The sequence below is a fragment of the Heliangelus exortis genome, chromosome 4, assembly GCF_036169615.1.
Source record: "Heliangelus exortis chromosome 4, bHelExo1.hap1, whole genome shotgun sequence".
In the NCBI taxonomy this organism is placed as follows: Eukaryota; Metazoa; Chordata; class Aves; order Apodiformes; family Trochilidae; genus Heliangelus; species Heliangelus exortis.
This window is the reverse complement of record NC_092425.1, coordinates 14,772,466-14,799,476: the sequence shown is the minus strand read 5'-3', so window position 1 is coordinate 14,799,476 and position 27,011 is coordinate 14,772,466. Positions and strand designations below refer to the sequence as shown.

Below are 27,011 nucleotides of genomic sequence, written 5' to 3'. Positions count from 1 at the left end.
GTTCTCAACCCAGCCAGGCAACCCTTTAATGCCAAGAGACAGAGACCTGCAAATTACCCCTCTCCCACTCCTCGTCCAGGCATTCCACGCAGGATTCCTACACTTCCAACACACTGTTTTTTAAGGCTCTTTCACAGAAAAAGGAGAAAATGAGTGAAGGCAGGCAACGGGTTAAGCGAATCCTCCAGATCGAAACGTTCTGACCACACAGCTCCGTGCCCACGCTGCTGTTTCCATGCGAACGGCCGCGGCAGGAGGGCGAGCAGACATCCCTTTCCTTCCCTTCCCTTCCACTCACCCCTCCGGCTCCCGACACATCGCTGCCGTGAGCAGCCACGGGGCTACGGGGGTAGGCGCTGAACTCGCCCCCCTCTCCTGCTGCCCGGGCGGGGCCGCCCCGCGAGATGACGTCATGGGGTGGGGGCGGGGCGGGCGCGGCGCGGCGGGGCGGGGCGGGGGGCGGGCTGGGCTGGGCTGGCAGCGGCTCGGGCGGTGGGATGGGTCGGGGGGAGCAGCTCGGGTGGCAGCCGGAGTGGCCGCCCCGGCAGCCGGCTCTCTGAGGCACCTCTGACCGCCGCTGGTGAGTGGGCGGGGGGCTGCCCGGCTCGGGGCGGGGGAGGCAACTGCCGGGTCTGGGGTGCTGCCCTTTCTTAGCGGTGAGGTGGGTTCCTCCCTCCATCCTCCTTCCCTCCCTCTCCCCCACTCCCCCTTTTTTTTTTCTTCCTCCTTCCTGTTTTTCTTGTTCAGTTGGTTGGTTTTTTGTTTGTGATGTGGGGTTTTTTGTGGTTATATTCGTTTGTTTGTTTGCTTGTGTTTTTGGCTTTTTTTTTGTTGTTGTTGTTGGTTTTGTTTTTTTTCTTCTTGTGAAAGGCGGGTCGGGGCACCCAGGCGTTCAAACTGGGTTTCTGCTTCTGTTCGTTACCCCCGGCCGGTGGCGGGTGCAGTCAGGGATCCAGGGATGTCCGTCAGCTCTGCTTCTAGTTTCACCCTTGGGTCGTGCCGGCACATTGGCACCGCTGGTGCCCTGATCCCTGAGATTCCAGCCTGCGTGCTGCAGGGAGGTAGAATCCACAGGAGTTTCTCTTGCTCTTCCACCTCTTTGCCCCAAGTCGGGCAAAGCCTCCGGGAACCGGCCCCGGCCCCTGCCAGCCCATCCCGGGGCAGAGCCCATCCCCTCGCACCTCTCGTCTTGCTGGGCACAGTTTCACAACCTCCTCGGCTCCACACCGGAATAAATGCTGCCTTAATGTTAGGAGTTTGCTGAGGAAGTGCAGCACGTTGTGACTTGGTAACCAGAGAGAAAGCCTGGTTAGAAAAACCTGACTTAGGAATGTGCGGGAACTTACTTGTCCTTTGTTTGGAATAAATTTTTCAGAGATTTTTTTTTCTTTTTTTCTTTGATGGTCTGTGTGTGGGAAGGAGGTTAAAAGTACCAGCCTTTATTAATGAGACAGGAAAAGATGTGGAAATGTGAAAGAAGGTGTTCAGGCTTCCATCGCTGTCAGCACGTCTTGCTGTGAACATCTAGACAGGGCTTCTCCTAATAGTAGTTACCGGTTTTCTCCTATCCCATGTATTTTGCCCAGTTTTCTGGGGAGCACAGTAGTAAAATGCCTTCTTCCGTTTTTTCCCCATCTTCCTCTCTTGTATTTGCTGTTCGTGATCAGGAACGAATTGAAAGGAGAGAAACACAGACTAATACTTTAGTGCAATTTAAATTGTCTTCATTGCCTAGCGAAGTAATGAACTAGTAATGCCTAGTATTTCATCTTTGTTGGAAATGCTGCGAAGTTCAGTTGCCTTGCTGTGTATAGAGATCTGCAAATTGTTACTGTTGTGTTTTCTTAAATCCCTATGACAATGGCATGGGTTGATGTAGTGCCTGAGAGAGGATGAGTTTATCTTGCAGAACATTTCAGCCTTGGGCAGCTGATATGGACACTGTGGAAATACTTCATGAAAAACTTGGGAACTAGTTAGATGTTTACAGCTTGTTACAGCAAGAGTTAGAGGTTTTAATTGGAGTTTCTGTCTTCAAGCTTAAACTGATTAAAGTGATGACAAAGCTACTCTGATTATTTTTCAATGTTTGTTTAAAAAAGAAAAGAGGAAAAAAGTAATTTTAAGCTCTTTAAACTTAATGTTGAAAACCAAACGCTTCTGTTCGGGGATTTGTCCCAGACTTTGCTGATTGTGGGGTGTGAGGAGATACGTGTTGTGTGCATTTTGTGTTAAGAGCGAGGAAGGAAGCTAATGGCAAACCTTAGAGGTTTATTATTGTTGGGGCATTGGTTGCAATTGGAAATCCATGATTTGAAAAGCAAAACTCTCTAATGTATTAACTAACAAAAGTAGCATTGGATACCCTGTGGGAATTCAGGTGCATTTCACAGTGTTCAAACCATGTAAAAGTGTTCAAACCATGTAAAAGGGTGTATTTAGAGACACAATGATGTTTCTTTCTAATAATACTGAAAACTTGGGCAGTGTCTAATATTCCTGACCAGAAGTCTCATCCAAAATTACATAAAGCTGTCATGATAATTAAACACTTCCCTCTGTTATCTCTTCTATTAATCTCCTGCATACTTCTGTCTTCATTCTGCAGAAGAGCCATCATTTGCTTTGGACTTTAAAAAGAATTAATTCACGAGTACCCTGCTGTATTTTTAACAGTTTTCTTAGGTGTTTGAGAGATTTGCAAATTGATAATTTCTGAGGGAGTTGTTATGCTAATTAGAGTTGCGTAGTGGGTTTATTCAGAATATTTCACAGCACTCTTGACACTCTTCATGGGAAAATTTCAGTGTTTCTCTCACACTGTTAAACATCTGTGGAAAGACTTTGCAATGGGTGCTTTGAAATACAAAAAATGAGGTTTTTCTGGAAAATTCATACTAAATGAATGCCATGCTTGAAGATGCATGGAGGTGCATGGATGGATGGGTCAAGGTAGCAGTGCTTGAATCTCACCATGTGGGACTTACAGCTGAGCTCAAGTACGTGAACTTCATTCTTTTCAGTCTTCCACCCAGTCAGAGCTGTGGTAATTCTCATGTCATGACAAGAAGTTCTACCCAAATATTTAAATGATTATTTTAAAAATTATTAATATTTAATAGTGACTGTATTCTATACAAAAGAAACTTCTTTCCAAGACTTTGGGTGCTAATATGACATCTCTGGATACATTCAAGGTGCTCAAATTCTCTGGTGTCAGGTGTGCTGCCAATCAAATCTGTATAATAATAAATGTAAATAAATGTGACTAATTTTTTTTTCGCTACTGTGATATTTCTATGTTTGTTAACAACAGCTCACATTAACTATTACAATGTCAGTATGGATAATGAACTAAACTGTCATTTTGTTTTTTTATATTTGATGCAGAATTTGTATACATGACTGCTGTAGTTACCTGTTTTTAATATCCTCAGATTAACTGATTTGCTTTAGGCAACTGGCTTTTCTCTTGCAGAAGAAGCAGCTTCATGCACTGGGAACACTTGTGTGCAAATATTAAAGCATTTATTAGGGTTTTTTTTTGAGGATTTTACTAGCTAGTCAGATGTAAGAAACCTTAGATGGGATCTAGGAAGAAAATCCCCTGAGTGTGTGCTATTACATTTACACTGTGAAGACAATGGGAAATGAAACTTTTTCTGTAGTTCGTGGAGTCTTACTCCACTGGTTCAGCTAGAAGTTGATACATCTGCTATTAGTCTTGTCCTCTGCTGTGTATGTCTCCTTGTAATTTTGGTCCTTTTCTCCTTTTTTTACGTATTGTTGATACCTGCTGCCACGGCTGTGCTGCTGTTTTACTGCCTTTTTGTATTGCTGCTTTGACCCCCTCTGGGTTTTCCATTTAATTTTTTTTTTTTTTGTTTATGGATTTATATTACCCATTCCTTAATCCAATAGATGCAATATCATGTAGTGTACGTGGCAATGAAATTATATGACTTGACTTGAAAAAAAAAAATTGAAAAATCTTTAAAGGGAAGTGTCTTGTTATGTGAAATTAAATCCAGAATAGCCTCATTGTCTTAATAGCTGTGCAAATTTAAATAGTGACTTAACAGAGAAACTTAAATCTCTTATGTGATGAGAATAACCTTGTTAATTATCAGGGTTAATGAGGTGTATTCCTTTAAAGGGAACAGAGTGATCCCAGGCCAATAAAAGGACATATCTTCAGTGGTGTAGTATTTTTCCAAGTCATCGGTCATTGAAAGGGGGTTTTCTTCCATGTAGGCATGTGGTGTTACAGCAGTTTATGCCAAATAAACACCCATTAAAAAGATTATATGATACAGTCAAAGCAATATGAAATGGTAAAATACTTTGTTTTGTATAGCCAACTTGATGGTTTGATTCCTTTTGTTCCGCAAGTTCATTGACAACTAGGCATACACTCCAACTTAAATCTTGTTAGAATGGCAGGAACTGGAAATAGTAAGGAGTTTGATAGTTTTGCACGATGCTGTGCCGTTTCACAGTTTTCTAGGGTATTTCAGTGCTATCTGTAAATTCATACAGTTCCTTCTGTGGAATGGTTCTTGGGATACAAAGGGATTAAATGTCCTTTGGGCAGTTGTACTGCTGCAGTGCCATCCCTTTGGTTGTAGAGCAGATGTGCAGGATTGGTCTTGTAATGCATCGTGAGAGGTTTTGGCAGTGCAGAGCTGTGGAAGGGCACCAAGGTGCTTGGACTAGGTGACTACTGAAAAAGAAAGTTTCTCATTTTAGAATGAAGATGATGAAGATGAATTTATAGCTATTTTATATCATTACAAAATAAATGTTTTTGTACAAGGGGTGTGGCATTCAAGATGCTGAAGGGATTTCTGGTAGCTTGTGTGTAGGAAGAGTTAGGATGTTCCTACCCAAGTTTTGTCCCAGTAAGTTTGCTTGTCTGTTGCCAGACAAGAATGTCTTCCAGAATTGACCCACCTATCTTCTCTGTCCCTATGATGTGAGCTTGTCTGCCCTGGGACAGTGGTGGGAGGCACAGCACAGCCTGAAATCTCAGCTCCTTATCTACCACCCTGTGCTGACTTGGCTGAGCTTCTAATGCTTTGGAGGGAGGTGGGTGGCTGTATTGCATACTCTGGGTGTCTGTCTGCACAGGCAGCGCTATGCAGCGGTTCCTTCCGGGTCTGGAGAAGTGGAGATGAATGTGCACCTACCCATCTTGTGTAAGAAATGATAAAGTGAAGAAAGAACAGCAAAGGAAATGGAGCTCAATGAAGGTATTACTGAAATTTTTAAGATAAGAAAGGGCAGTTTTGTGCAATGTAAACTTTTGATAATATAAAGCATGATGTGGAAGGAAAAATGGCATTACTGTAGGTTAGCTGCAGAACGTGTGCAGTGTCCTTAAAGACTATTTAGTTCCACACCACCATTGGCAGGGACACCCTCCACTAGACCAGGCTGCTCAAAGTTCCCTCCAGCATGAGCTAAGCTAGATACCTCACCTAAGGGACAAACTTCTATCATGAGTAATAAAATAAGGGAATAATAAAATAAGGGTCAGGATAAGGTTTCTAGCCAACACAGACGCGAACTTTTGGAACTATCTTCTGACAGAACAAGGGTGCACCTGTGTTACATGGTCAGAGTTTTAAGGGAAAACCTGAGCCCAGTGTAGGATGGTCTAGGACTTTGATAAGTGTGATGAAAGGAGGCTGGGAGAATAAAATGGACTGCAACAGTTATCTTGTTGTGTCACTGGAAATCATCAGCTGGAGCCCATTTGCATAGCAGAAAAATGCAAGAAGAACTCCATCTCCTTGGTTATCAGGGTTGGCTGAGAGCCTCAGGTTCAGAGGGTCTGTGCTGCTTCTTAGGAGAGAAACTTGAAGTGTGGATCCTGAGAGACAGCCCCCTTGCAATGATGACTGCCCTCTCCTTGCACTGGTGTAGTCTCTTCTGTTTAAAGTGCTTCTGCCAGGCACAGTTAAACACAAATCAGGTAACGTGACCTGGTTGTATTTCTGGTGAGTGGTGGTAATGTCAGTGCAGTGTAGAAAGTTCCTCTGTATAGTTTACAGTATCAAATTTTCCTTCTCTGTGCTAGCTCTGCATGTGTGTTAACAGTCAGTAGAGTCAGCTGATGGGTATGAGTTTTCATGAAGACAGATGCTTTCCTTATAAAGCTGATAAATATTTTCAGTCTTGTAGTTATGTTTAAAATGCATTTTCCTTGTTTGCATGGAAGCTTTTTAGAATTGAACAGTGAAATCAATGTCTTAGGTTAGTGGAAGTCCTAACAAACAATGTGTGGTATTGGAAGGAAGGTGAGATACCTGCAAAAAGGCCAAACTGATCCCATCTCCACATGCCTCTCAAATGCCTGTCTTGGCAGCTGGTTAGGTGCAGTATTCTGTGGAGCTGGAAGAAAGTGACTGACTGTCCATTCAAATGCTTCAAAAAGATAAAAGCTCTATGATAAACTCTTGCTAAAGAACTTGAATTCAACTATGAATATGCTGAAGTTGGTAAGGTTGGCTAAGCCTAAGAAATTAAATTTTAACATGAGGGGTATGTGAAAATGGTCTCTGAATCCATGCACAGGGGAGGATGGGAATAGAAATAGCTAAATGTTGAGTATCTTTGTTGTGGGTTTGTTGCATGAGCAGCCTCTGCACTTTGTGAGAAACTGTTTCCTGATTTTTTTTAATCTTTTGAACTGCATTCGTAGTAATAGTGTGATTTTTCTTCTCCTGTCATGTGGGAAAAAAAAACAACTTTAATACAAACCTTGTTCAGTCACTAAGTGTTTGAAAATAGCCATGTTTCATTTAAGTAAGAAGAAGAGCACCTTGATTGCATGTGTTTCTCTTTGAGAGAGAGTGAAAGGCGATGTTACAAAGAACAAATTCTGGCAAGCAGTGGAATGCTGCTGGAGAAATGACAGAATGTGTAAGGGACAGGTTTTATCCCTACTGAAAGGGTGATTGAGGAATTTAAAGAGGAAATGATAAAAAAGAATGTCATGGAAAGGAAGATGAAGGTAATATTACAGAAAATGGAGAAAAGCCCAAGCAAACTAAAGGAAAATGAACCTGTAAAGTCTGAAATAGGGGTAGGGTGGAAGTGAGAGGGAGAAGAGGAAGTATCTATGATAAAAGAAGATTTATATGAAGTGGGTGAAATGATCTGAGTGGAAAAGTAGTGGAAAAGAGAAAGAATTGAGTTATGGAATGGAAGATGATGGCCACTGTATGTGGATCACTTCCCCTGTGCTAGGGGAAAATTTTGAGCCTGATACGGCAGCCTGAGAGGGGCAAGGCACCATAGCTCTGTGCCCTAGGTCCAACCAGCAGCAAGGCTGAACATGTTCCCAGTGCACGCACACGTGTGCTTGTGTGCCTGCGCCCGTTCCTGGTGCTGTGCTGAGGACACACGTGTCCCCACCACCCACCCCAGGCTGGCACCTCAGCCCACTTGCCCTGGTGTCTCTGGCAGCTGGCACCCAGGCAGATGGGCAGTCCCACCCCAACTGCAGCACTCAGGCCCCCATGCACACATACATAACTTAAGCAGTCCTTACCAAAAAAAAAGTTAAAGGTATTTAATAAGGAGACAGGATGGGCTGCACTGCCCGGGGCAGAGCACAGCCAGACAAGAGAACCAAGCAGCAAACTGTTTGCATGCAACTGGTCCTTTTTAGCTGCTTGTCTGTTTTCTCTTTTTCCCTCAAAAATCATGTAACTACATCTTTTTCCCTGCCTTTTGTTCCTTCTGTAAACATCCCATAGTAAGTCCTGTGCCATGCCCAAAATGCTCTTCTTCTGCATTCCATAAAGTGTCTCACAACCCTGGCAGTGACCCTGCTCTAAGAGGTGCTCTGATGTTGACTTATCATGATGGGTTTTTATACTGGGTTTGAAGCTTTCCTGGGACAGCCCTGGAAAGGTTCTGAATTGGGCCTGCCTTCCTCCAAGTCCTTGGTTGGTGTGTTCCTGTTGGCCACTGTGTATCCCTGCTATCCTCTGGATTTGTAGAGGTGGACCTCTGGTGGGCTGATTGCTCCTAAGATGGACCTAGTAGGAGCTAGGCAGGGTATTATTTGGGCTCCTCCACCTGCCACTGTCTCTCTGTGCTGCTTTGTTCTGGTGCAGATGAGTTTTTCTTGCATAATCTTAAAGTATACAACCATTTTCATTTTCTATGGGAATCTTAAAGAGTGAACGTTTAAAACTCAGACTGCCCAGGGAAGTGGTAGAGTCACCATCCCAGAAGGTATTAAAAAAATCATGTAGATGTGGCACTTCAGGACATGCTTTGGTGGGCATGGCATTTTTTTCTGGGTTGGTGGTTGGACTCTGTTATCTCAGAGGACTTTTCCACCCATGACATTCTGTGATGAAAATATTTTGTTAAAAGATAATTACAAATGAAAAAAAATGGGGTTGTGGTGGTGTTTAGGGCACATGCTTGCTGCGTCCTTGTTTGGCTTTATGCTGTGGAATCCAAAATGTATTGTATGATTTGTCTAGTCAAGTTAGATTTTTATTTTAAAACTTGAAAGTGAATATTCTTCAGTTAAAGGTCTAGTCATTAGAGCTGAGTAGGTTACAACACTGCTGAAACATCTGTGACAAATCCAGATAATGATAATAGTTACAAAACAGAGACTGAGGAGTGCTTGTGAGTGCCTGTGGCAATGTTGTAGGTAATGGGATGGATTTCGTTTTTTTCCCAGATTGACACCAACATTTCTTTATGCATTTTAACAACTTAGACCACTTCTAAAGGCTGTAACTTGATATATATATGACTTCTATAATGACTTCTTTTTAAGCCATGGTTAAATGCATGCCTATTCTGCAGAGCTGTCATTAAGATAGGCTTAAACTCACAAAAGAATGATTGTGTTCATCACTACAGCTAAATTTTTCAGTGCTTAAGGGCTGGAGACAGGAGCTTGCACAGCAAAACTGTTAAGCTGAGTTAGACCTGGCAAAGGGTATTGGATTAAATTGCACAAGGTTCATCAGACATGTTTCCTAGAGTGGGGATGGGGAAGCATTAAAAGTCTATATTTGTCTAAAAACTTGATTGTGTGTGCTGTCTTTTACACCAGGTGATTGAGAGTCATCTACAGGAAAGGAAATGGAAATTGAGGTGGAATCTGAAAGTGGAGCAGTTGGCTAATTAGACATTAACAAGGCAATGTACATTATTTTAAGAAAGGGAGAAAAAAAATAATCCAGGCAACTGCAGGATTATGGTTGTGACGTCAGTGTTATTCAAGTTCCTAAACTGCTTTTGGAGGGAAGGATAGTTTTGTGCATAATGGTAAAAGAAAATTAGAAAAAGATATTAGGAATTTACCAAAGACACTGGTACTAAGGAGGTGTGACATGAAAGGCCCCTATGCTGTGCATATATAGCTGTTTGTATAGGAAAGCTGTAAATTAGATCAATTTTGATTTTTAAGAAACAACATACTGTCAACTTTCTTTGATACGTGTCATGTCATTAGTTGGGAGCTTGACTAAGTTAAAGGTAAGGTAAAATTTGAGAAGATATATGAGTGTGCTACAAATGTGTGAGAATAATCACAATGAAATAATTATTTAGAATAAAGCAATTTTTATATAGGAGCAACTGAGCATACTGGCTGTGTATAAATTTACTCTGGAAGATAGAATAGGGTTTCTAATCAATAGAATAGCCTCAAAATTGAGGGTAGTAGGTATCAAACCAAAAATCTGCACAAAAATGCAGTCTAATAAATTTATGAAAAAGTTTTGACCTGCCAGAGCAAGGAACTATATTCACAGAGCAAGGGAACTATTTTCTGTATTATTTTCCTAAAATAGAATTCAAATTGAGTGCATCTATATAAGGAAAATGTTGGCAGTAGATGCTGATTTTTATGATAGTATGGAGATAAAATTTTCAGACACAAACAACCAGTTTCAAGAACGACATCAAAGTCAGAACAGTTTGGAGAGAACAGAGTTTTCCACAGAAAGGCAATGAAAATTTCAACATGTGGAAATCTAAAATTTCTGTAAAAAGCTAGAAAGGAATTTTCTTGGCTAAAAGTTCTGAAATAGGTAGTCAAAGTCATCATTGAATAATGATGTGATAAATTGCCAGTACTCTTCTCTTACCCTAATCACCTGTTTAAAGTCAGGTTTCCTTGATATATGATACTTATCATCATTACTTGCACCTTTTGCTGGTCTTTCAAATTCCCTGTGTCATGTGGGCCAGTCTTTTGAGCAGAAATTTTTGAACAAGGCAAGGTTAGAGAACTGGGCTGAGGGAAAAAGATAACTGTTAAATACACTTGGAAACTTACACAGAGTGATGCTTCAGATGGGGCCTTGAAGGAGGATGGATTGATTCTTGTGCAAGGCATGTTTTTCTCCCTTTCCTGGGAAGATTTATTTGCTTGTGAAGAATAGTAGACCTTGAAAAGACCTGTTCTTGTGCTGGAAAGACTTAGACTGGCTTAGATTGGCTAAAACCTCTCTAAAATTCAATGGCTGGGCCAAAGCAGGATTTATCTGAAATCACAAACATTGAATTATTTGGGCTGTGGGAGATGTGGCTGTGAGCAGCCCTACAGGCACATGTTGCTTGGCACCAGGAGCTGTGGAAGAGAAAGCTGCTTGGAATCAAGCAAAAGTCCTGCAAAAGCAAAACTAGGAAGTGAAAAATGACAGGGAAGAGAAAAAAAAACAGGGAGATGAGTTGGTTGCAACTTGAGAAGTGAAACTGTTGGAAGAGGCAGTGATACTCAGAACCTAGGCTAGAGGGGTGACATGCTAAAAAATAAAATAAGAATTGATCTGGCAGGACATGGTTCAGATGAGGATACTGAAGATAGGAGGTGACAAGGAGCTAGGTAAGAACATCAACTCAACATGACCTGTGCCACTTGAGAGGGCAAGGGAAGACAGATGTGCCCAAAGGAAGCCAGGAGCACAAACCTGAGGTGCTACTCTGATGGCAGCATAGGCAACATGTGCTGTTGATTTGAGTTCTTGATCACAGGTGGTAAGGTAACACCTCAGCACTGTTACCTACTTGGGCTATTGCAGCAGACCCCATTTGCTCTGCAAATTTCTTGTGTGTATGTATCACAACTGCCTGTAATGCTTATTTCTATACTTTCTCCTTCTTTTCTGTAGAACTGCTGCACAAAATTCTGATGTGCTGGGGAAAAATCAGTTCTGTATGACATTTTAAAATTTTATTTTTTTTATTTTATTGTGCATAGTGAATGAGGCAGGGTTTACTAGGGGAAGTGTTTTTTGTAGTCAGGTGGCTATATTCTGCAGATAAAGCTTGTATTATTTTCTACCCACACAGGTCCTGTTTGATAATAGAGTATTTGTAGGTGGTTTTGTTTGGTTGTTTGTTTTTTTTTTTTTTGGTTTTGTTTTGTGTTTTACTATGTATGTCTCTCTGGATATCCAAATCTGAAAGTCTAATCTGCAGAAGAATGAGATGATTGCATCTGAATTTGAAGGAATTTTAGTGCTCATTTGCTGCAGAGACTGTGCCAGCTGTACTTGCTAGTGTTTAGGGATCTCTCTCTGATCCAGGTATCATGTCTGTCTATTTAGTAACCTTGAGTTTTATTCAGGAAATAAAATTATGTATAATGCCTTTTGGTTTAGCAGATTGGTAAAGGACAATCCTGCCTCTCACTTTTACTTCTGTAGCCTCAGATCTAGCTTCCTATCTACATAGGAATATGCAGTGGTGTGAAGCTTACTCCAGTTTCCTTTCTGCTTTATTCTGTAGCACTGTACCTTTGCAACTGTGCAAGTTTCACTTCTATTCCCTTGAAATAGTTGTTATAGAGCTGGAAGGTTCTCTGTGCTTTAATACTGGATTGGCTGTGCAGTTCCATGATGGTGGTTGAAGCTTTGTGTTATTTGTAATTACTTGTGCAATTGTGACAGGTCTTGCTGCATTACTTAAAAATGCAGAGGGAGAATACAGCTATGTTACTGGAAATAGACAATAGAATAGTCTGGTTTTGTGGTTTGTTTGTTTGTTGTTTTTGTTTGTTTGTTTTTTTCTTTTTTGTTTTTTCTTTCCAAAAATCTTATTTGTCTCTTTTACCTTCTGTTGAATAATAATTGCGGCCTATTTTTGAAGATCTCTAAATCAGAACTTTGTGGCCCACAATCCCTACAATAATTCTCCTGCATTGTAGAAAACTTTGTAAGTGCAGACCAGTAAATAGTACATTCTATGCTGACAAAGTAGTAAGAATTGCAACAGTCAGTTTTTCTTTTGGGCTAATAATATGTGAGTTTCTTGTTTTCGCCAGAGAACAAATATGTCTGCTATTTAAATTCTGAAGGAAAGGTTTCCTTTCTCGCCTTATAAACAAAAATAAACAGTAGTAAAAATTCTGTTTAAAGTATAATTAATATCCTTTACGTTATTTACATCTTGGGATGATTTAAATCACTTGAAAGTGGGAAATACCATGGATTAAAACAGCTGATGGCTTACAAAACTGACAGAAACTAGGCAACCTATGGTATTGTTTAGATGACAGGGAGAGCAATGGTCAGCCTGACTTGATCCCTGAACTTCACAGTAGTAGAATGGGAATGACTGTTAAACAGCTAACAGCTGTTTTGGAATTCACAGAGATTACATTTTGTAATGACAAAATCTGTTAAAGAAATAAATTAACTTATTTTAAGATGTTGTGGAAGAACAAGTCCTATACTTTATTAAATTATTTTTTAAGTATTTTTTCAAGAAAAGATTTTTAAAAAGAATTGAGTAAAATTTTAAGAAGGAGAACAAAGAGATAATGTGTGCTTATTTGCGCAGGCTGTAAGATGATGAGATGCAACAAAAGAAGATGCATCTTTCCCAAACATGCATATTTAAATTAAAATTCATAATCTGTTTCCCTTTGATATATATATATAAAAGTGATTCTTAAATTCTCATTAGTCTTTTTTTTTTTCCCCCTCAGAATAATTTCTGTAGCCTGAGTTGCATAACATAGTGCTGAGCAATGCTTATAACAAGCTGGGAACTTAGTGAAATATTTATACAAACATTTAAGTAACAGACACAATTTTTAAGATTTAACAGACCACCCGCTCAGCAGCAAATGAAATAGAGCAATAGTGTTTTCAAAATAGTGTTTTGAAAAACTACACTGGTTCATGCTCAAAGAAATTTCTTGGGTAGAGCTCCCAGAAAACTGTTTTCTCATCGCATTATTATTTTTAACTTAAAAAAAAAAAAAAAAAAAATAGCATGAGAAATCATAAGGCTTCCAATGGAAGAAGGATGAGTGTGGGGAGGAGAAGGAAGAGAAGAAAGAAGAGAAGGTGGGTTAGAGAAGCAGCTTGGAGTATAATCCAGTAATGCTGTTTCTTGACATAGGAGACTCAAGGTCAAATCTTTTTCATATCTACCTTATTCTAATAATTGGCTAGTTTAACAGGTTTTTTTTTTTTCCAAGTCTGTGCTCTGCCTTTGGTCCATAATGCTCTCTTATTGTCACTGTTACCAAGCTTGCTGGCTCTCTTTGATAACCCAAATTAGCAAGAACATAGGTAGTGCTGGTCCTGCAGCAGTTTGCATGGACTCATCCCTGTAGATGTGTACTGGAGAGGTGTGTCCCAAACTGAAGGAAGCCTCAGACATTGTCATGTAATGAGAAATATCACCAGCTTAACAGCTGAGATTTTTCTTCCAGCTGTTGAATTTTAGGAGAATTTGGGAGTAGACAGGCATATCAAAATGAGATTGAGTATATTTGAGTGAAGTAGGTACATCTTTCATGTGTAACATTGGGGAGTGTTGAAATGCAACATTTTTTCTTGCAGGGGGGAGGGCTTCTTGTCAGACAGTTACTTCACTTGCATTTTTGCGTTTGAAATTGTTTGATCTCTGACAGTGGCATGGCCTATCCTCTGTGCTCATGTCTACGCTGAGATCCATGGATTTATAAGTTAATGCCATTTTGACAGCTTTGTTTGTACCCATTTCTTTAAAGGGTTACCTACTCAGACAAGCAATGAAGAAAAACTGTAGAGGAGCTTCAAAATCTGAATGATCATGTGGCTTGGAAAGAGCCCAAAGAATTACATATCCAAATATACACCCTTGAAAAATGAACCTTAAAGCAGTAGATGTGGCATTATAAACTTAAAAACTCCTACCCTGTTGAAAACTTGAAAATAATTCGTATTTTTTTCCTACAAAATGATAGGGATTCTTCTCCAGTGGACCCGGGAGGACTGATCTTTTCATAGGTGAGGAATGTAAAGTATCTTCCTACTAAGGACTTTTTTTTTTTTTGCTGAGGCAACAAAGAACATGCATTCTATTTTTTCAATATGTGGTAGTTACCCCTACTATCATATAGCTGCTGTGTTAGCAGCACCTATAGCAGTAGCTCTATGATAGCAGTAACCCATGGGGGAAGGATATCTGTCATACTCTACCGGAGGGTACAAATCACACCTCTGAGTATTTATTATTCTGAACTTCATGATGCTGAAAAAGTGGATGTTTTGCCACAGCTCTCACTGTTGTAGTGTCAAGCAAGATCTGGCTTCGACAGTGTTCAAGTTGAACTAACTTATGGATTAGTTTTGGCATAGTATTCAAAATGCTAAAAATCAAACATTTTTTCTGTCTTTCAGTCATCATTTTAAGCTTAGGCTTCGTGTTTTGTCCTGTGACACATGTAAGGATTGCAGAACTGGCAGGTGCTGCAAGTACTGCGAAATAACAGAAGCCTTTTCATCTAGTGAGACATTTGACAATTGTGAACATTTCTGCCAGGAAACATTGCTGGCATGACTTCTCTGTAATAAGAGAAGCTTCAGTAGTTTTATGTTTAGGTTTGAAATTACTTGATTGATACCATTCCTTGTAAAGAAAGTAATAAAAAATGGTTACTTTAGAACTTTTGGATTCCCTGGAGCTACTGGTCAAGTCACCTTTCTGGAAATCAGTGTTTACTCACTGGAGAATGTAAGAATCAACTTATTGTCATTTGCTTCTGCCTTGATTCTCTCTTTTGTCTTCCTCAAGTTATTTTAGCTCAGAAGACATCTTCCTTCAGTCTAAGACCTCTTGTCTAGTTTTGTTAGTTTATATACTGTATGATAGTAGATGTGGATTGATTGTATTTGTTGAGAACTTGGGTTTTTTAATTAGTGGGGAGCATTAAATACGGGAATGTTAGCTGTTGGAAGGATATGTCGTTGATAAGCAGTTGTTGAGCAATGGCAAAAACCTTTACTTTAGGGAAAAGGACCTGCCTAGACATCAGTATTGGTGTTGTGGAGAGTCAGTCATGAATGCATAGCGTGCTCTCTGGTACATGGCTCAAATGAAGACAAAGGAGAAAAATGCTGTAACAGTTGGAAGTAAAAATATTCTTTTTGAGGGAAACTGTCAGCTGTTATCCATTAAGATACTGTCCATTGGTATTTAATTATCCCTTGGAAACATTTTTGTATGTTACATTGTCGTATTGAAAGACGAAAACCTAATGTTTATGGGATGATGGGAGAACTGTATTTGCAGATGGACATCAAGAATATGTAATGAAAATAAACCCAGGTGATATCCAGCTCCCAGTCTGTCCTTGAGTTTGGCTCTAGATTAATATTCCACGATCTTGAATAGAGGTCACCACAGCAAGAATACAGCTGAGCCTGCAGTGGCGTGGGAGCTGCAGAGGTGAGAAGGGACCAGGGAGCATGTTCTGGAGACTGGGGGTGAGCGTATGTGATTGCTTCTACAGGAGGCATTACATCTGTCTCTACACATTTCAGGTGGCAAACACATTTTTAGCAAGTTTGGCTGTGGAGTTCTATTCCTCCCTGTTAAGCAAAAATATATTGGCTAAGCTCTGATGTGCTACTCCTACATTTTTAAGAATTCTGAATGTCTTCAAACAGTATTTATTTTGACATTGTTAGTACTTTTTAGTAAAAAAAAAAGTGCTTCGTGGGATTTTTAAATCCTTTTTCCAATTGTCCATTGTATACTCCATTTTTACAATTTATGCAAAATATGACAGTTTCCACACTCAGTTGAATCAAATTGCCCTCGATTTTTAAAACTGGTTTCAGATCTTAGGGAATAGATCAGATAATCAGAGCTAGAAACCAATGTCTCTAATTACTATAGAATATAGGAACAGGACCTCAGGTTCTTGCAAGGACCATCATGTACATCAGTTCTTTCAAATTAGGTACATGGGTTTAGAGATTAGTCTTGCGTGGTCATCAGCCCTTGGCTTTTTTCCTGAGATTTCCAGCAATGACAATTTGTGCTTTTTGTGATGGCTTGGCTTACCTTGTGCTAAACCCTTTCCAGAGATCTGTGGCAGAAATACTAGGGTTGGTTTGAATGATGTAGGAATGGAAGAGGTTTTTTTAACCACCAGAAGCAGCAATAGATGGGTCAAAAAAAGAAGCTTGTCGATAGTGAAGAACAACTCTGAAAGGATGCAGGTCCTAGGATGCCCTCTGAAAGCTCAGATGACACCCTTTGAAGAAGTTCTTTATGGGCAGTGTTTCTTTTCTTGCTTCCCAATGGAAAACCAGCCTATAAGCTATATATACTCCAAATGAAGAAAATTAGAGTAGGAAAAACTTGGCCTAAGATTTATGTAGGTTGAGATAAGTAGGGTTCTGGTGTGGAGGGTTCTGGTGTGGAGGGTTCTGGTGTGGAGGGTTCTGGTGTGGAGGACCACTCAACAATGGCTGCTGGCTCCTAAAGACTATGAAGATCCATCCAAAAACTTGTTTGTTGTTGCCAATGGAGAAGAAACCCAGAAACATGTTGAGGAGTTGCTAGCTGGTGCCTCTTTGTCACATACATCCTGGCCAAACCACTCGGGCAGACAAGTCACTTGTGTGTAGGTAAGTGTGAGGTTGTGAGTGAGTGAAATCTTTGGAAGGATGAGTATGAGTGGGATATTTGCAAATGAGTATCTTTCATAAGATCTATGTAGCAATTTGCTACAATAACTTTCCTGATGCTATCTAATGCTTACTCATTTCATGCTGAGATTAAACCACTCTCCAGTCGTAGACAGGAACAGCCTTTGGTTTCCCTACTGAGCTGAGAACTGTTAGTAGGGTTAGGAGGTGTCAAAGGAGAAATGGGCTAAAACAATTTATTCAGACTACTAAAATGTAAACTGTAAATGAATAACACATCAGTGGAGAAGAAAAAAGATTGGACAGTGTCTTTTTACTGAATACCTTGTACTAATTAGACAATTTATTTTAATACAGACTTATTTTTATTGTCAGTGTGACAACATTGCTATTAATATTAAATTATTAAAATTATTTTTTAAACTTGGCAGTGATCTCAATATATCAAATATAATTCTACTGTATGATTTTTATATTTTATTATTAATTATTTTTAATACAGGCATTTTTAAATGAATATATAGGATCCCAAATGGAACCAGCAGCCTTAGATTTGATTTATAAGCCTTGGGAGGAGTGTAGGAGGCTGTTTGACCTTTGTCCCTGTTGGCCATTTCAGCACCAAAATGCAGCATTATCACTGCTGGGTTCCCTCACTTCTCCAGAGGTGTGTTACCACTAATGTTACCTTCAGACTAGATAATAAGCAGTAAAAATAGAGGACAAATGGGAGGGAGCAAGACGAAACTATATTTTCAGAGTTCAGACAGTTGTCTTAGGAACAAGCCTGGTGAGCAGGTTGCATTTTGCAAACCAGAAGAGCATCTGTATGGCACATGCTTTATTTTCAGACAGTGTCTATTCGGACTGAATAATGTAAGCAGTGAAACATTTGTACTTGTCAACTTGAACATGCATTGTCTCCGGTGTATGTTCAGACTTGTGCAACAAACCAGTGGTAAAGACTGTAAGAGACAAATAGACTTACTGTCTAGCAAGTTTTCTTTAAAACAGTTTGCCACTTACATGTTGTTTGTTTTCTATGCTTGTTTAATATTTAGTACAGCATAACATGGTGCTTTTTGTGCCTGGAACCTGTTGTTTCCCAGGGCCTTGTGTGTAGTGTAATTAACTCTGCAAAGTGAAAAGGGGAAAATTCTTGAATGTGCTTCTTTGTAAGAGCTTTGCAGAACTGTAGAAAGAATAGAAGGAGAAATAGCAAAGTACCTCATGGCTTCTGTCTGCTCCTACATCTTGGCTGGAGAAGAACCTACATTGTCAAATCAAGCAACACTTAAAACAAATGCCAAAACTTCCTATGTCATCTTAGCTAATATTTGTTGGAAGCCTCTGAAGTAGTTCTGGGCTTGTGTTTTGTTTTGTCTTTTTGGAAAAAAAATACCATAATTCATTAAATCTCATGGATAATGATGCTAGGTTGCTGACATACTTAGTTTTTGTCATATTGTCTTTTCTGAAATGTAGAAAAGACAAGCTTGCAGCAAGCTTGTGCCTTGTTATGTACTCTTTCTGAGGTTACACATCTGGAAGACTGTGATAATATCACTGTATTAATACTTTATTTGGATTTTATTTTGCATAGAGATGCTTTGGATTTCTTAATTGTTCAGAGGAAATGCAGCTGAATCAATGTGCTGGGAGTACCAAGAAAATAATGCCGTATTTCGTGCTCGCAGAAGTGGTGCCTCAGAAATGGTTATCTTCAAATTACCTGTTGAGGGATGGGGTGTGTTAGAAGCACTGGCCTTTGACTTAAACCTAGAGCTAAAATCAGTCTGATAAAAAAGCTGCCTGAAATGAAAGGTCATACAAAATGCGATTAATTTTTTAACTCCTTGAGAAGGATTTCTTCAAGTACTGTAATTCCCTGTTGATTTGCCTAACCAGAGTGGCATTTCTGTCAGTGTTCACTGAACAGTTTTATTTTTATTCATAGTCTCCACGCAAATATAAAAGTTATAAGCAGAATATTGCTTTTGGAAACAGTCCAGCCTAAATAAGCGTTACGTTTGATTCCTTATGAAATACGTCAAATTGGGTCAAAATTGTTATCATCTTGAATCAATTTGATAACCTTGCATGTATTATTTTCCTTCCTGTTCCTTAGCAACAGGAAACTTCTCCAGGATGACTATTTAATATCCTAATCTGTTTTAGAAGCTTTAATACCTGAAGAGGTACAGGTGGTCTAAGGAAATTTTATTTGTAGTGACAGAGATGGGGAATATCTATAGATTAATTTTTCTCATTTTATTCCCTATTGTCCTGCACTTACAACTACGTTCTACATGAGTTTAAAATTTGCATGTGAGCCTTGATTCTGACTTTATTGTAGCCACCAGTTTTCTTCTAATTCTTTCTCTAAGTGCTGTGTAGTACCATTCCTTCCTAGCTCCCTCCTGGAGCTCTTCATGCTGAGAAGAAACCACCACTCCATCACTTAGATGCTGTCTTAAGAATCCTTATGTAATGATGCTCATAAATACCTGAAAATTAAGTAATCTGATTTTCTGTGACTGCTGGTTGGTCATGAACACAGCTTTAGATGTGTATATCTTGAATAGCAGGCAGACATGACATCAGTTTGGTGAGTACTAGTGCAGTAGTGTGTGAGCACACATTACATTTGTGTACACACACACACACACACATATATCAGAACAAATGATGCATTCAGCACTGTGAGTGTGAGTGGTAGAGTTTTTTTCTCCTTATTGGCCTGTGTCATACTTGCTTTTCATCAGTGATCACCAAAACTTTATAAATGGTAGGATGAGCTTGTTTTTGATAACGTAACAGATCTATTGCCTTGTCTGCTCTTAAAGTTTCATTACTTGCCATACAAAGGGAAATGTGCTTAGTAGTTTTTTAGAGCTCTTTTTGCTGCATAGCATGTTATGATCCTGTGTCCTACCATGAAACCTCCTTGGCATTTTTTATCCCTATTGTCCTATTTGCATGTTGTGTGCTACCATATTTTAGGAGCCAGCCTAGAACTATTTCTACTTGCAAATTTTGCTTGTTGCAAGAAAAGGCAGTTTGCGTCTTTGGTTCCACTGAAGTAAAATTCTTCTGACTTCCTCCATTCTTACATGAAGTATTTTCAGATGAAACTGAGCAGTGGAGCTTTACTATCTATTTCACTTTCAGAGGGGAGCTCTTCAATTTTTTTGTGCTTTTCTTTCTGGTATTTTAATGATATGATTGAGCTGAATGAAAACTGGAGCTTTCTGTTTTGACAATATCCATCCCATTGACTCCCCTCTTGCCAGATTTGGCATAAAAATTAATTGGAAGCTTGAAACAGACTCACCCTCTAGGAATGTTAAAATTCTTCACTTAGAAATGTTTTAGTCTCCTAGTGAACCCTTCCAAGCCTGGAGCCTGTTCTAGTCATACCACTGGTGATGGCATGTGTGATCCAGAGAAGAATGAGATACATTTTGAGAAATTAATAAGATAGCTAAGGGAGTCTTGTAAGACAAGCAGGAAAGAAGGTATGGGAATTACTTTGCTTTCATTTTTCTTCTTTCTGTCATGGTTCCCATTATCTTTGGAAAAAGGAATGATAGGAAAATTGAAGAGACTGTGGCTTTTAATAGGTACTTAATCTAGTGTTAAAAATAGAATATACGCTTTGGTTCTTGAAATCCTTCATAGGAAATGGCCACATGTAGCCATGCCTGAAAAAAGCCATGCCTGATACATTATGTTGCTTTCCTGTGATTTTGTCTTTCTGAGAGGTAGCTCATTAATCTGAGAAAAGGTAGTGAATCTGTAGACTCCCAGTCTTTAATGCAGAAATGACAGCACTTCATCAATAAATACCTGGTATTTTTTTTTTTTATGACAAGGGAGATCACTTTAAGAAGGAAGAACTTACCAGTCTTAAAGGAGTAATGTCACACAACACCATGTGAACTTTGAGGGGCTGGAAACGTAAAAATTAAAGGTGTTTTTTTTATTTACAGCTTTTTATGAATGCTTTAATATGTAGCACTCGAAGGAAATTGAAATAGCGCTAGTAGCAGAGTATGTCTGCTCATCTGTTATGCTGCTGTTCACTGATAGACCTCAGTATTGTTTCACAGGATTGAAATAGTAATTGAAGGAATGCAGGATTCCAAGTGGCTCAATAGTTTTGAATTGTGTAGGAGAGCAAACCCTGATTCTCTGTCTACAACAGACAACTATGTTCTGTTGCACCAGACTACAATTGTGTGTCTCTTTCTAAACACCAGATAGGTCTCTTAATAGGCACAAGGTCCTCATGGCACAGTGTCTCACGTCACCACTCTGATAAGGAATGCCATGCTTTCACTTGTTGCTTGCTAAACTTCAGTTCATCTGTGTCCTTTTGTATTCCTCCTCTTTCTGGTCTGGCTGAGTCAATAAAAACAAACAAAACCCAAAATAACTAAAAAAACCCAACAAAAACCAAACCCCAACCCAAAACAATTTTCACATTCCCAACCCCCCAAACAAAACAAAACACAACACAACTAACCAAACAAAACTCCCAACCAAAATACAGAATAAAACCCCAAAAGCTCATTAAAAGTTCTGTTCTTTAGTATTATGATAAATTCTAAATAGAGAGCTTCTACACTATTTTGACAATTTAATTTGTGTCAACATATAATCTCAAAATAACCAGATCAAAGTGCTAAAGAAAGGAAGAACATGGATTGATAACACTATAGGTTCTACAGCACATTGATTTTCTTATAATGTGTTATATTATTCTTTAAACATTAAAATTCATAAGTTGTCCGGGTCTAATTTTGCTTATTTTAGATTTCCTAATCAGGAATATAACCTACTCCCACCTTCCTCTATAAAAATGAACCGATGGCGTCACAGTTCACTCACTGAAAAGCTGGATGCCATATGTAATCCATTGTAATATAAATCATCTGTCACATTCAGTTTAACATACCTCAGCATCTGTTAACTGGACTCGGTAGATGTCATCATGAATGGGATTTAAAATTCTTAATTCACAATTCGTCTTTCTGTATCAGGCAGAAAAACCTCACCTTGGTCTTGTTGAATGTTTTGTCCAGGAAAAACAGATACAATAGCAGTGATAAAAACAACAGTGAAAAAAAGGCTCACTTTACTCATGCAGAATATTTTTGCTGAATTCAAGTTGAGTGTGTTCTGCATTATTTGAACTCAGCATTGTTGTAAAACTGTTGTTTTATCAAGCTGTTTGTTATATCAGTGTTTTATAATTTGCGTTTAAATCTCCCTGCCCCCCAATTCTTCTAATTCTTATATCACTAACTTAGATCTCTATAATTGTCATCTAGTGTAATGTAGCTTTTTGGCTTAGGCACATTTATGAGGTTTTTTTGTGTTGTTAGGAGTAAATAATGAATTCTTTGCATGTAATCATGTCATAGTTCTTTAGGTAACACAAAAAAAAATTTCCATGGCAATGATAGAATTTTTATTTTGTCCATAAAGTTAGGTGTGGCAAATGAAAACCTTCAAGCATTTGATTTTCTACAGATGTCTATGAGCGAGGCCATCAGGCATGGACAAGCAGCATTTTCCTGCTATGATGTTAGATCATAGTGTTAGTAGCATGTGGAGGTCTGTTGGAAAGAGATTTTATACACCAAAACCCACAAAATGCCTGTTTGGAAAATGCTTAAATTAAGTAAGTGTACCTGTGTTGTCCACTGCTGCCTATACTTCCAAACCCTCTGCATCTCACCAATGTAAATGCAGCAAGTCTATGATACTTTATAAAATAAACATGAAGTTTCTTCAAGCTTCCACACATTCTATTCTAGGCCTGAGAAAACTTTCTGAAGTATTTGTAGCAGTTGACCAGTGCAACCACCCTTGTTTTTATCACTGCATGAGGTAAAATAGGTTGTCACTTGTAAATAAGAAAAGGGGGAAAAACCCCACTCCAGTACTCCAAACCTACAATAATAGGTTTTTATTCTTTAATTACTTGTCAGTTTTTTTCCCCTCCTTGGGAGGAGGGCAAATCCAGTGCATACGGCAACTTTTTTTTGTTTGACTGTCATATTACAGAAGTTGCTCAGCTATCTTCTGTGAACACCCACAACAGTAAAAACGCTTCAGATTTTTTAAATATGTCAGAATTCACACATACCCACGCAGAAACTAAGAGTATGGTTTGTCATCTAATCATTCTTCTCAGGTTTGCTCCAGCTTCTCGAGATTATTCTTTTCTCACTTTTCAATGAATATTGATGGAAAGGATAGGTGATGTATAGATTCTTGGCTTGTGGTAGCAGTTGATCTGTGGCCCTCTTGGGATATTGGTCAATACAGAAGTTGTCATGTATTTCACATGAAAAAAAAACTTATCAACTTAAGGACAGGCTAAATTTTTTAATGAGTAGCATTCCTTGCAGCATTAAGAAGCCTGTAGGACCTCTGAGAAATACATAGGAAGAAATATCATAGAATCATAGTGGTTAAAATTGAATGACACCTGTGATGGATGGCCCTCTGCCAACAGCCAAATGCCACCCCAGCTCTTGCTCTCTCCCCTGGGATGAGGAGAAAATGGAAGGCATGCATATCATGGATCAAGATAATGATAGTTATACAGGGAAAGCAAAAGCCTGATGCTTAAGCAAAGGAAAAAAAAAAAGTTAATTCACTAATTGCTGTAGTCAGGCAGCTTCCAGTCAACCACTTCCTGGAAGGTAGAGTGTCCACATAAATAGTGAATGCCATTACCAGGAATGTCCCCCATTTGTCCTCTTTTCCCTGACCTTTTGTTTCTGAGCATGATATATGGTGTGGCCAGTATAGGTCAGAAGTCCTGGTTGTGTCTCCCTCCCAGCCTCTTTCTCTGAGACAAAATGCTTGTTTTAATTTTGGGTGACATAGCTGCAATATGCAAGATTTACTTTCCATGTGTATATTTTGCTTTTCTTACAAATGGTTTCAAATCTTGACACTGTCAAAATTGTGCTGATGCCTTCTTTCATTGCTGTTGAGCATATGCCAGCTTTGACATAACCCCACTAGTGCACAGGCTTGAAGAACATCTGCTGTTACGACTTTTGATTACTATGACACTTCACTGAAAGGCTGAGAATTTTTTTGTCTCCATTTTTGAACTAGAAATGTCTTAAGATGATGTTTCTTATCAAGTTGTAGCAATAGTATTAAGTTGCCATATATGTGTGCAGTTAATTTTGGGTATCATTTGATTTCTAGGTGGTTGGTCAGTGAATGCCATAATTGTGTTTTGAGTGTTTAGTAAGTGATGTGAAACTTCCATGCTTTTCTTGCACATGCTTCCTAAATTGCAGAGTAACTCTCCTATTGCTCAATCTGTTTACTAAGGGACTGCGAGTCTGTGAATTGAGATTTTTTCAGAAACCTAGGTAACAAATGATAATACATATTTTTTTAATGTATGTACAAAGTTCTACTCAGAATACTGACTCAGAATACTGTCAGCTTTTCCGAAGTCTTGTAATAAGTGAAGTAAACCTTGATTTCTGGACAATAGAGGTTGTTTCCTTATACAGCCTTTACTCTTCCTCTACACACCAAAATTGGGAGGGAGGGGGAAAGTCCCCTGTAACCTCATGCCAAGTAAAACCTCCAAAAGAAAGCTGCCAGGTGTAAGTTAGTTTTTTCTCTTTTCTCAGCTTATTTCTTCTCTTCCATGTTTTCAGTAGTGAAAACTACTGCACTTATATTTTTATCTCCTTGTCTTTGGTCGCTCTGCCTTGCAGTCTGTAAAGTGACAGAGTTCAAGCTTGTTTCCTTACACTGTTAATTCCTTTCATTGACATTTTTATTGGCTTTCCACTAATAGTATTAGACATACTTCCACTTTCTTCTATTTGTTCCTTAGAACTAATTCTGAGTGATTTATTTTTTCTTATAAAAATTTATTTGGTTCCTTTAGTTGTGGGCCACAAGCCTTTTGTTCAGTCAACTTACCAAAGTATTTTTTCTGTGTTGAGATGCAGTTTTGGTTAATATAGTGGAGGGATTTTCTGCAAAGAAATTTTTTTCTTATTATTCTTTGCCTGTTGGGAAACATCTCAGTGACTCCCTTTGCACTTCCTAGCTTTCTGAGCACTTGTGCCAAGGCCTGCTGTAATTTTCTGTGAATGTTGCAATTTGAATACAGAGAGTTGTCAAACATGACTAATCTTTACTTGCAACATTTCTGTTGTGTTTTGGCATTCAGGCAGACTGCTTTTTCATATGCATGTAGTGTGATCTATCCGAGTCTGTAGTATTGTTAATTTGCAGCACCCTTGGTTTTGGAACGGTTTGGATTTTCTGATTGTGTAATTTGTAACACAGTTGTTTGGTTTGTGTTTATTTTCTTTCTTTCTTCTCTGCCTCCCCTATTAATTTATCAGAAGTTTTACTGCAGAACCAGATAACTTTATCAAAGTACATTTTCCCAGAATCTTGCTTTTTGAATTCCTTGACATGCTTTGCATGTGTTTTGCACAACATATGAGAACATGAGATATAAACTCAATCAAAGCACAATGGAATAATGATTGTATTGCAGTATTTAACATCACGATTGCACTAAATGTGGGAAAGAGGGCTTTGAAGTAAGGTATTGGTCTTTGAGATTGCAGAATCACAGAATGTCAGGGGTTGAAAGGGATCTCCGGAGGTCTCTGTTCAACACCCATGCCCCAGCAGAACCTGGACTAGGCTGCACAGGATGGTGTCCAGGAAAGTTTTGAAGCAAGAAGTTACAGGCTGGTGTTCATGTGAATGGAAGATATCTATTAACCTTGCCAGCTTCAAACTCTAGAACTTTATTCATATACTGCTAGAAAATATTAGTGGGATACCTGAAAAATTTCCGTTATTCTGTAGGCAATTTGCTCTAATAAATAACTGGGAATAGTTCTTTTTCACCAGTTCTGAAGTCCTAGTCCTTTTCCTCAACAAAACCTTTTCTCATTCATTCCCCCTGGTATGTAGCAGCTCTTTTACCCCTCTGAAGATGAAGTTTCAGTACTACTGAAGGGGCTACTATGCATGTTGTTACTTGGATTATCAAGAGATAGATAAATTCTAACCAGAGACATGAGATTTCTGTCTCCACATATTTCCCATAAAAAAGAGTCAATTTTCACCTCTTTCTGCCTGCTGATACTTTGAATAGAAAATGTATGCTGGTTGATACCATGAAGCGCAAGGAAGCAGGAATGAGGGCATTTCCTCTGTTCTTTCATTTCTTACATAAACCCTGGAACTTTTTAGGTGTCTCTAGAGGAAAACTACCAAGTTATTTTTCTGATTTATAGCATAATATGTTAAATGCTTTATGATAATAACAGTACCAGCTATTGGACGACCACAAGTGGTATTGCCCAGGGCTCAGTAATGTGCTCAGTTCTCTTTAATGTTGTTACCAGTGATCTGGACCAGGGGATTGAGTGTCCCCTCAGTCCACTCAGATTGAGTGCCACCTTTTTACGGTCTGAGGTGACATTGAAATTTATTTTTGTTTTGGATCCGTGAAACAAAGTCCAACTGTAGAAAGCTCGGGTACAAGCAGATTTTGAGAGAGAGAGAGAGATTTGGGATGGTTTAGCCTTGGAAAAATGAGGCTGAGACCTTACTACTCCCTACAACTATCTGAAAGGAGGTTGTAGCAAGATGGGGTTAGCTTCTTCTCTCTCCCAAGTAAGAAGAAATTGGACAAGAAAAAATGACATCAATTTGCAGCAGGAGAGATTTAGATTGGATATTACAAGAAACTGCTTCACTGAAAGCGTTATCAAACACTGGCTGGCTGGTGGTTGAATAACCAACCCTGGAGGTGCTTAAAAGATGTGTAGATGTGCTTAGGAATATGGTTTAACATGGGACTTCGTATTAGGGTAATAGTTGGGTTTGATGATCTTGAGGGTCTTTTGCAACCAAACCAATTCTGTGATAAGTTAATATTTAGCTGGAGATGAACTCTGGAATGCCTGCTTCAGTGAAACGAAGTATGGATACTTTTTTCCCAACTGAGAGTGTACAATGTTTGGATTAATTTTAAATTTCATTTTAATCACAGAATCA

At 39.1% G+C, this 27,011-nt stretch overlaps 1 protein-coding gene across 5 annotated transcripts in view; it reads left to right on the top strand.

The window, feature by feature from the left end:
• The first annotated feature begins 547 nt into the window (after positions 1-547).
• MARCHF1 (membrane associated ring-CH-type finger 1) overlaps positions 548-27,011 on the top strand; it is a 211,675-nt gene continuing 185,211 nt past the window's right edge. For all 5 annotated transcript variants that reach the window (XM_071743105.1, XM_071743107.1, XM_071743101.1 and 2 more), the window contains exon 1: positions 548-580. The gene's annotated coding sequence lies outside the window, so the exon portion shown is untranslated. The remainder of the gene's footprint in view (positions 581-27,011) is intronic.